General features: G+C 41.6%; 1 long non-coding RNA gene across 8 annotated transcripts in view; it reads left to right on the top strand.

Annotated features, from left to right (window-relative positions):
* LOC103659677 overlaps positions 1-11,533 on the top strand; it is a 35,515-nt gene that overhangs the window by 18,647 nt on the left and 5,335 nt on the right. Inside the window, exon 4 of one of the 8 annotated variants that reach the window (XR_005838096.1) lies at positions 10,596-10,699. The exons of the other annotated variants lie outside the window; for them this stretch is intronic. This is a non-coding gene — a long non-coding RNA (uncharacterized LOC103659677). The remainder of the gene's footprint in view (positions 1-10,595; positions 10,700-11,533) is intronic. 8 annotated transcript variants of the gene reach the window in all.

Below are 11,533 nucleotides of genomic sequence, written 5' to 3' on the forward strand. Positions count from 1 at the left end.
GAACACGCTGAGGGTAAAAGGATGAGAAGCCCTGTGAAAATCAGCTAGGTGATGAGTGTCCCAAAATCTAAGAAAAGATTTTGACAGTCTCATCTATTTTTCTTTCTTCATTTCCTTGGGGGGTTGGGGGGGCAGGCAGTGGGAGACAGGAGGAGGGCCTTGTATGCCGAGCTAAAGCCTAGGAGTAATAAAAAGTCACCGGAGGGTTCTGAGGGAAATGAAAGCCTGGCTTAGAATCAGTTGTACAGTCCTGGCATCGAAAGGGCCCCTTGTGACTGTCCTGCCAATGAAGAGACCGCAGCACAGGGAGTTGTCCCCATCCATAGTCACATATCACCCACGGCAGCAGATTTCACTCTGACTCCAGTCTAGGTTTTCTTAAACTATACAGGTTCCTCAAAGCCCTGTTGCAGTACTTGTGTAAGGGGGAGTCAGAGGCGGGGAAAGGTCTGGCCAAAAGTGGTGACTGGGGAGTTTGAAGGATGAAGGGATGTTGGAGGCCAGGAAATGGGGAGAGAGTGGGGAGGAAGAGCTCAAGGAAGAGAACAGGACCCCAGAGTTTTCCCTCAGGGCAGGATACAGAAGAGGAGACCTCAAATCAGAAAATTAAGAGTGTGAGAGGAGTCTACTAGGAGTCTAATCGAGGAGGGGAGGGCAGAATGGGAAAGGCGATTACTTTGGGAGCTGTTGAGTTGCATGGACTGGCAGGACATGGAAGTGGAAATGGCGGGCAGGCAATTAGAAATAGAGGTCTGGGGTTTGAAAGAGAGATTAGGGCTTTTTCCATATTCCAATCTATGCCCTCCTCTTTTCCATTTTTCCTTTTATAAATTTGGGAATCAAATATATAGTTGAAGTTGCAGAAATGAATGAGATCTTTAAGTGAAAAAGTACATAAAGAAAATAATTTTTAAAAAGCATGGTGTATTAGAATTTTATAATAAAAAAACCCCAATATAGATAATCCGATTCATCATGAAAACTAGATCTCATGCCTCGACTCCTAGAAAAAGGGTCATCTAGATTTTAGTAGCCCCTGTCCAATGCCTATAGGATAAACGGTAGTTAGAATGAAGTTCATTCCATGGGCGGACATCTTGAATCCTTCAAAAAGCTTCTTGTGTTGAATTCAAACTTGCCTGTCTATAATGTCTGCATATTGTTTTTTTAATATAAATATTTAAGCTTTTATTTATTTTGCATAATAAAATGGTATAATTCAAGGAATGCAGTGACTTCACTAATTACTTAAAATTGGCCGACTAATCATCAGCATGTAATTAATTCTAAAAAAGAGCAATAGAATATTAAAACAACATGATCTACTTTTTTCACGGATTAGACAACTGATGCTCTCTAGTGTTGGCAAGGATGTGGGGAATGAACATTCTCATCCTCTGCTGATAAGGTTTATCAGTTGGTAAACCTTTTCTGGAGGACCCTTTGTCAATAGGCACCCAAATTTAGAATGCCCATTTCTTTTTTTTTTTTTTTTAATAATGATTTTTTATTATATTATGTTAGTCACCATACAGTACATCCCTGGTTTTCGATGTAAGGCTCGATGATTCATAGAATGCCCATTTCTGATCTAGCAATTTCACTTCTAGGAATTTATCTTGATGGAATAATTAGAAAAATGTTCAAATACACACATTCTTCAAGTATATTCATTGGCTTTTTTAAATTGAAGTATAACATACATATAGTAAAATATACAAAATATATCGATGAATTTTGACAAAGTGAACACTCCTATGTATCGGCCACCAAGGTGTAGAACGTTACTGACACCCCAGAAAGGTCTCTCTTGCCCTCCTCCAGTCATTGCCACCCCAAAGGTAACTACTACTGTCACTTAGATTAAGTTCCCATGGCAGCGGACCCAGATTGCTGTGCAGCTGGGACCAATCATTGTGGGAGGGAAGAGAAGGGGAAGAAAATGGTCGAGCAGAGGTAGGAGTTGAGTTCAATTGCAATGTCAACAAAGTCTTCAACTGACTGTACAGGAGCTCTGAAGCTCAGAAGGCTCCAAAGAGTCATCCCAAGTGTCAACAAAGGCCTTCACACCCAGCCCCAGGGTTGGGGATGTGATCTTGGGTGAGCTGAGGCATTTCCGAAGGAGACCACTCCTGCAGAGGGATCTTGATAGCGCTTTCCATTAGTTCTGCTTGGCTTTGAACATCTTATGAATGATGAATGGTATCATATACAACACGATTTTTCTGTGTTACTTCTTTCATTCGGCATAATGTACATGAGATTGGTCCATGGTGTTTCACTGTTTTAGTATACCAGGATCTATTTACCCTTTCTACTGTTGTTTGAGCATTTGCTTGATTTTCAGGATTTGGCTATTATAAATACTGTTGCTATGGATATTCTTGAAAGTGTTTCTTGACGTATATTTACATGCATTTCTGTTGGGCATATACCTAGAAAAAGGTCATAGAATAAACATATGTTCAGCTTTATTAAATATTTTTCTAAAGTGGCTGTTCAACTATGTGTTAGTTTTCTAAAGTAGTTGTACAGATTTCTGCTCCCACCAGCAAGAGAAGAGACGTTTAGTTGTTCTGAATTCTCGGGAATACGTGTTATTCTGGTGGGTGTAGTGGCTCCTTGATGTGGTTTTAATGCCTTTTCTTGGTGACTAGGGATGTCGAGCGCCCTTTCGTATGCTTAGTGGCTGTTTAAGCACTCTCTTTTTTGTGAAGGGTCTTGTGGCCATTTTTATTTTTTTCTCGTTAAAATTTGTTTTAATGGGTCTCCAAATTCCGTGACAGATTTCTGGTCAAGTTGTTTCTGTTAAAAAGTACTGATCTTAAAAACTAATAACTTAAAAACTGCCGCACACACATACACAAAACAAATGGCCCACAGAAGACATTCTCCTTTCCCTCTGAAGTGTTTACGATGCGCTGTCATCGTTAACCAGTCTGTTACTATTAAACTTCAGTGGCCAGTGACACAAACAGTTCTGAGACCATTCTTCCACCGCTGAGGAAGCCCAGGCTGGCAGGTGCTGGGGCTTCTGAGCTTTCTGGGCAGACTTGGTGACCTCGCCAGCGCCAGCAGCCTTCTTGTCCATTGCTTTGATGGCACCCACAGCAAGCGTCCCTCCCATGTCATGACCAGCAGAACAGCCCAGATGACGGAAGTCAGAGAGGCTCTCAACACACGTAGGCTTGCCATGGGCCATATCTGTGATGGCAGTGTCACCGATTTCAAGAACCTGGGACCATCTTGCAGCTTTTTTCCAGAACGACGATCAATCTCCTTCAGCTCAGCAACCTTGCAAGCGATGTGAGCTGCGTGACAATCCGCACAAGTGCGTACCCAGCACTGATGTGGCCTGGATGGTTCAGGGTCACCACCTGAGATGTGAAGCCAGCTGCTTCCATGGGTGGGTCATTTTTGCTGTCACCAGCCACAATGCCACGACGAACATCTTTTTGACACTGAAGCCCAGAATGTCCCCAAGAAGAGCCTCCCTTCAACAGACTTTGCTTCGGTTGTAACACTGACTGGAGCAAAGGTGACCACCCTGCCAGGTGTAAGAACATCAGTCTCCACTCGGCCCGCAGGGAAGGTACCAGCACCACCAACTTTGTAGACGTCCTGGGGAGGCAGATGCAAGGGCTTGTCAGCTGGATGAGTTGGTGGCAGAATGCAATCCAGAGTCCATTCAAGCATTCAAGCAGTATGGTTCCACTGGCGTTCCCATCTTTACCGGTGACTTTCCCTCCCTTGAACTGAGGCATGTTAGCACGTGGCTCCAGCATGTTGTCACCATTCCAGCCAGAAATTGGCACAAATGCTACTGTGTTGGGGTTGTAGCCAATTTGCTTAATGTAGGTGCTGACCTTAATGGTTTCCCATATCTCTTCTGGCTGTAGGGTGGCTCGGTGGAAGCCATTTGCCAATCCCACCATTGGTGGTTTTGCACCCAGTGTGTGTGCCAAAGGGGCGTGCTCACGGGCCTGCCGGTTCTCGGAGACACCTGCTTCAAACTCAGCCTGACGTGTGCCTGCAGTCGTGTTTTTGAGAAAGTCTTTGTGTCCTGGAGTATCAATGATGGTCACATAGTACTTGCTGGTCTCGAATGTTCACAGGGAGATATCAATGGTGATAGCACATTCGTGTTCAGCTTTCAGTTTATCCAAGACCCAGGCACCCTTGAAGGAGCCTTTCTCCCTCTTTACTTCCTTATCGAAGTTTTCGATAGTTCTTTTGTCGATCCCACCACACTTGGGGATCAGATAACCAGTAGTGGTAGGACCTGCCCGAGTCTACGCATCCAAAGACGACAACGTTGATAGGAGTCTTTTCCTATTGTGGTTCAGGTTTCACAGTGTTTTTCTGTGTTCCGTGTTCACCTGTGTTCTGGCAGCAAACCCACTGCGAAAAACCTTGTGGCCATTTTTAAATTGGGCTTTATTTTTCTGGTTGATCTGTAGGAGTCCTTTATCTCTTCGGGGTACAGGTCCCTTACCAAATATATATTACAGAGATCTTCTCCCACTCTGTGGCTCATGTTTTCACTCTTTTCTGCACAAGAAGGAAAACAACTCTAGGGAAACAGACTAAAATGTCAGCAGTCGTGTCTGGGTGATAGATTTTCCTCCTTGCTTTTACTTCCTCCTATGTTCTACCTCTTTTTTTTTTTTTAAGATTTTATTTATTTATTTGACAGAGAGAGAGAGACAGCCAGCAAGAGAGGGAACACAGCAGGGGAGTGGGAGAGGAAGAAGCAGGCTCCTAGCAGAGAAGCCTGATGTGGGGCTCGATCCCAGAAAGCTAGGATCACGCCCTGAGCCGAAGGCAGACGCTTAATGACTGCACCACCCAGGCGCCCTTATGTTCTACCTCTTTAAGAAGCATGTAATGAAAAGAATACCCTAAACATAATAAAAGAAATGAGTTGTTTAAAGAAAGCAGCATACTTAAAGCATAATGATGTAGTTTAAAAGCAGCATATTGGAAGAGGTTAGCCAAGACATGAACCTTGTTAGAATTTATTCGCCTTTAATATTACATAAGAGCCTGCACAGATCTCCTGGAGACATCTGGTGGAGGGTGTGAATAGTAAGTTTGCAGCAAATGTGCTTGAAATGCCACAGCATAAAGGGCCAGCTTCCTTGCCGGGTGAGAAATGTATACAAAACACAGTCTGGTTCCCTTATCACCTCAGTTTTTGGATAACAGAAAAGACCCTTCTCAGCGGGGGGGAGACCTCACTCACCAGGGGGCTCGCTTTCGCCCTGACCAGCAAATATGACAAAAATTCAGACAGAGCAAAAGACAATGAGGTTAGAAGTGAAAATGAGACCAATACAGGGCCAGCTACATCATTCGTGGCACCCAGTGCAAAATGAAAATGTGGGGCCTTTGTTCAAAAAGCAGGGGGGAAAGTACTAAAGTATTTAAGTACTTCAAGGTACTAAAATAAAACATATTTCCTTTCTTCCATGGTCTCTCTCAACCTGTCATAATATTGTTTATTTGCTGTTTAATGTCATTCTATTTAAAGAAAATTTAAAAATTTAGTTTATTATCATGGATTTTATTCATCTTTATATTGTGTAATGCCAGTTTTAAATGCAGGTATAAGAGCATTTAACTCATATGTGGAATTGCCAAAATTACATGATCCATTTCTTATCGCTCCTACATGAATACGTATTTTATTCTCACCAGAACAGTGGAAACAGTCCACGAAACTAACTTGACTGTTTTTCTTTTCTTGATACTCACACCTTCTGCCAGCCCTCTCTACCTTTAGCTTATTGGCAAGGTAGGACAAGAAAGGGAAGGAATTATAGGTGACCCTGTCTTTCCCTTTCCTTCCATGCCATGGTTTTCAGCTGATGTGATTTGCTAATACCGAGAAATAACACAGATAAGAAAGGTTGTGATAGCTTCACTTAGTTGTTCACTCATGTTTTTCAGAATGCCATTGCCTTCTTTCTGTATTGGAAGCAAGTTCTGGTTCTTGGGGGCTGTCAGTGCCCCCACTTGATCGTAAATGTAATATACTTACCTTGTACTCACTTTGAGTCTCATTGAACATCATGGGCCTGTGGGGATTCCATGCTCACCAGGCACCGTGAACGTTGAGTGAATGGGTTGGGGGTAGTGGGGTGGGTGTGGGGAGACGCATACTGTATGTCGTGTCCCTGTTCATGCGTTCATGTCTTTTTGACTTAACTTACAAGTTCAAAGATAATTTTTTTGGTAAGGAAAGGATTTTATTTTATTTTTTCCTCCAAATTTTTATTTAAATTTCCGTTAGTTAACATGCAGTGTAATATTGGTTTCTGGTGTAGAATTTAGTGACCCATTACTTCCATACAACACACAGTGCTCATCACAAGTTCCCTCCTTAATCACCATCACCTATTTTGCCTATCTCCCTGCCCACCTCCTTAAAGAGAAAAACTTTAAAAATTTTGAGATGGCAATGGCAGAGCCAAGTACAGTGCCTTTCTGAGTGAGGAGCCTTTTACAGCTGCACAAGTCCTCTCCTCTCCCTTTCCCTCCTCCATCTCCCCTCTCCTCCTCCCTTCTTTCTTTCCCTCCCTTCCTCCTTCCCTTCCTTCCTTCCTTTCTTCCTAACAGGTAAAGAAATAAGCTCTTAATCCTGCACAGTCATGACTCCTTCAGGATCAGGAGCATTGAAAATACAGCCTGAAAAAGAAAAATCGTATTAAGATTACAGTAATTTTGTTACAGAGCCAGAATTCTGGCTAGTCTGATTATCAGATAGAAATAGTAAACAAATAAAACCTTTTAAGAAATGTCAATGCTCAAAACAGCTACTTCCCCTGGATCAGTTTCACACATTTACTTGTGCACATAGGAGGCTTTCATTGTGCTCCTTGCCATTCTAAGGGGACATTTGCAGTTACTTAGGCTTGCTTTATGAACGTCTGTTTCAACCAGTCTGTACCAAGCCAGATACAATTAGAGTTGTTAACTACGGGTGTAAAAGGTTACAACTGACTATTTTTACTCTCTCTTCTCATTTAGAGAAAAAAATGAAAACAAATCTGGGGGACAAGAAGGCAAATGTAACCTTTTGCTGTGTATCTATGTGTGTATCTGTGTGTGTATCTGTGTGTGTATTGTGTATCTGTGTGTGTATCTATGTGTGTATCTACCTGTGTATCTGTGTTTGACTTTCTCTCCCACGCGATGGACAGTGCTGTTTCAGCTGGTTGCAGCAAACACTCCAGGCTGTGGATGTAGGACAAGGAGTTAGATCAGCTTCTGTGGACGGGGCTGATCAGACTCCTAAGGGCAATGGCTAAGCACGGTATAGACTTGACACGAGCTTGTCTGCATGCTAAACATTCAACAGACAGAGGCAGAGGGTGTAGTTTGATAAGAGGGGGCAGTAGGGAAATTGGCAGCGTCAGGAATCCCAGCTACTTCTATAGATCTGGGGAGAGAAATAACTGCTTATGTTCATCTTGTATTTTCATCTGTGCTTTTACTGGCAGGAAGTTCCCTTTATCATTTTGATAAGTGTATATATTTATGGCACTTTTAATTCTTTGGGGGATGCAGTAGATAAGTACAGCATAAGTAGATAAGTGAGTGTGGCTGTAAAGGTCATGAGACATTAGTGATAAGAACAAGGGATGTGTGATCAGAGGTCAGACCACGGCCAAAGCCCGGACAGTTCAGTCAGACTGAGTGATAGAGATTGCTGTTTGTTCTCCAATGCCTGTTTCCTCTCTTCCAGGGTGATAAAATGCCTGGTTTGAGCTGGGTGCATGGCTGCTGGCTACGTGGCGGGGTACATTTTCCACCTCTCTGTAAATAAGTATAGTCACATGACTAGTTCTGGTCAATGAGCTGAAAAATCACCTGCTCTTTCCTTTCTGTCTTTTCCTCTATCTTGCTGCCCAAAATGCAGATCCTGTTGCCTTAGACCATGAGAAGAAGGGCCATAGTCTGGGGATGGAAGGAGCCTGAGTCCCTGGGGACGTTAGGGTAGAGCCAGCTTTCAGCTTACCAGCTCTCTTTTATCTTATTTAAGCTGTGGTTCTTTTGGCATTTTGCTCATAGTTAAAGCTACTACTTACTGGTAGAAAGGATTACGGCTGGCTTAGCCTGGCTGGACTTCTTCCAGACAGAAGGGCTTCTTACAGACTTTACACATAGGTGCAAAGGTCTGCTTTTTATCTTCCCATCATTATAACATAGCAGAAAGCCTTTTATAGAATACACATCTCTTGGCACTTCAAAATTTCATACAGGGAGCCTATAACTAAGGGGTCAGAAGCCAGGGCAGAAGATTGGCAACATATAAAGTGCACTAAAAGGCAGTGATCTTTAGGACCCTACTCAACATGGGAGCCAGTCCTTAAGAACAGTTGGGCTGAGTTAGGGGTGGTGATAGGAGCAAGCAAGTGGCTGGTATAGAGTAACAGGTGAAAGGAATCTGTAGAAAATGTTTTAAAAAGAAGATCTTGAAAAATTATTAACTTAGTTCTTTTTTTTTTTTAAGACTTTATTTGAGAGAGAGAAAGCATAAGAGGGGGGAGGGTCAGAGGAAGAGAGAGAAGCAGACTCCCCGCTGGCATCAGAAGCCCGATGCGGGACTCGATCCTAGGACTCCGGGATCTGACCTGAGCTGAAGGCAGATGATCAACTGACTGAGCCACCCTGGTGCCCTAATTTAGTGCTTTAATGTAAGCAAAATATCTAGTTAGGAGGAAAAGACAGTGTTATGCCATGGCATCTAGGGATACACGAATTCGCTCATTATTGTAAATAAAAGAGTGTAAGTAAATGTCTAACACAGCACTTGGAGAATAGTGATCAGTATGTGTTAACTGCTAGTATAATATTATGTTATTATACTACAACAAAATAATTAAACTTCCCAGATTAGTCCATATCCATTAACAAACCACACTGCTAAGTGAAGTGAGGTCTCTCCTTTAACTTATTGTTTCACTTTTAACTTATGTTTTTGGTTCCTGATAATTTTTAGACTGACTGCATTATATATGAATAATAAAGGTATCCATAACTATTTTTATTGAGTATCTATCAACAGTGTTAGATATGTATGTACATTATTTCATCTGCCTCTTACAATATTCCTGAGAGATGGCATTGATTTTACTGGATGAAGGAACTGGGATTCAAAGAGATTACATGGCTTTGTATCCAATTTACGATCACACTGTAAGCAGCAGTGAACCCAGGTCTGTTTATCCTAAAACCCAGGTTCTTTCCCTTGTACCAATTGTTATTCTTTGTTTGGTAGCAAGGTATATGTCAAGTTTCGTTTGTGGTTCACTCTGGCCTATTGAAACAAAATGGTGGACAAGAATTTTCCCATAGTCATGTTACTTTTAATAGAATTTAAATCAGTGATTGAAGATACAGTAGCGTATGATTGCAAGAAAGAAGGAATAAATCAGTAGTTACAACATAGGAAATGTGAGAAATAAAATGTAAATGAGGTACTTACAGATAGGATCTAGAAAATAAAACTATTATTAAATATTTACTAATTGCTTTTAATAGTGAACGTAATGCCTTACTGAACTATTGGCTTTGTTACAATATTCATCAAATTGCAAGTTAAGGTATTTTGTTCTAAAATTTAAAACCATTGTCCCATTGCAAAAATTGTGTTATAGAGATGTCTATAACAAATTATGAATATTTTACTTTTTTCATAAAATCTTGTATGTATTTCCATTTGTAGCACATCTCAATTCAGAGTAGATGCATTTCAAGGGCTCAATAGCCCCCCGAGGCTAGTGGATATCATTTGGGAAGTACAAGCCTAGATTACCTATAGATTGGATTCTCAAAGTAATCTGGATAATGAAATTATAATCCTTAGAATTTATTTTTAAAAAATAACTTTTCACATGTATGACCTTGCTTATATTAGTGTGATAAATTGATAGAAATATCTATCCTGGGGGGAAAATAATATCAAAGCTACCAATTTCTCCCTGTAATGAATGGCACTCCTTCCTGTATCCTAAGGATAAAAATAATTTACTCTCTCTGGCTTTTCATTCTTTTGCCTACTTCTATACTCTAAGACTTGATATATCAATTTAACTGAATGACGAGTTTGTCCCTGCAGCAAGCTGTCCTGATACATCAAGGGCATAGCTGGGCTCAGCCATGGGCTGAGGGCTTTCAGCCCTTTGAAAGGGTGAGGCTGGTAAGCCAGCCTGGCATGGAACTCTGGGCCTATGGAAATACTTGGCTTAAGGTAGACACATTTACACAGCATTGTGTCTCAAGCTACTGGTTCCCAAACCCGACTGAAAAGGCTTAGCTTTTACTGGAGAGAGAGGTGGCCAGTTTTCCTCAAACTCCAGCTACTGCAAGATCTCTCATTCCTGCCCCACCATCCATCACCACCCCCACCCCCATTCCTGTCAAGTGAGTTGTATGTTTGCCAAGAGTTGTTGACTACTTTCCAAAACTATACATCCTGATTGTACTTTTAATAGAGTAATTACATATAAAATGATGGCACATGATTTTGAAAACAAAGAATTAAAGGTTTTGGAAAGGGTTGATAAAGGTCTCTCTCTCTCTTTAAGACTATTTTTTTAAGTAATCTCTACACCTGACATGGGGCTCAAACTCACAATCCCAAGATCAAGAGTTGCATCCCCCCCACAGACCGAGCCAGCCAGTGGTAAAGGTGAGTCTTAAAACAATAGAGTATGAGACAATTGTAAACAGAGAGGGAAAAATTTTAAATCCAGAATGTGTCCTCAGATCACTTTGCAAGTATTTTTAAGTTTTTTCTTCTAAAGAAGTCGATACTAGAGATCATCCTCCCAGGGTGTCGTTTATGTGAGAAAAACTGCAGACCTGTCCTCAGACACACGCTCAAGGGCGGGCCTTGGCTTTCCTGCAGATTGGCAGGGAGCGTGCATAGCGGATGTTAGCAGAGAAGACGTGATTTCCGGTCTTATCTAGCTCTTCTTCTCTTATAAACTGATAAACTGCTTGTTCAGACCGGATTGAAGAGGACTGTTCTCACTGCATTTTACTGATAATCTACATGCTCTAAAAATTCATGTGGACAATAAATGCCTTTTCTTGAACTCTATTCCGCTTCTCCATTCTGGCGCATATCAGGGAGCAGGACTAGTTTCTGGGCTTTCATTTTTAATGTGGTTCATGGAGAATGAGCTCACTTTTATTTAAAATCAACCTTTAAGATAACACTCTATGTGGTAAGCATATAGAGGTCGAGAGCCAACAATCCATCACAAAGCACAATGATGGCTTTAAATGCTGTAGCTGGATTATCAACTAATTATTGCATCTGCTGTATGCCACACAATACTATTAAAAAAGTTTGTCATTTTCATTTGTTTGTAATTATAGAAAAATAGAAGCTGCTGTAGAAATATCCTTTGGCCCCCAGAGGGCGCAAGGCAGAAAGAAATCAGAGCGGAGAGTCGGATCCCTCCAGCTGGGGCACTGGGTCCTTACCAAGGCTGCTAAAGCGAATAGGAAAAGATGT

The sequence above is a fragment of the Ursus maritimus genome, unplaced genomic scaffold (genome assembly GCF_017311325.1).
Source record: "Ursus maritimus isolate PB19 unplaced genomic scaffold, ASM1731132v1 scaffold_1, whole genome shotgun sequence".
Taxonomy (NCBI): domain Eukaryota; kingdom Metazoa; phylum Chordata; class Mammalia; order Carnivora; family Ursidae; genus Ursus; species Ursus maritimus.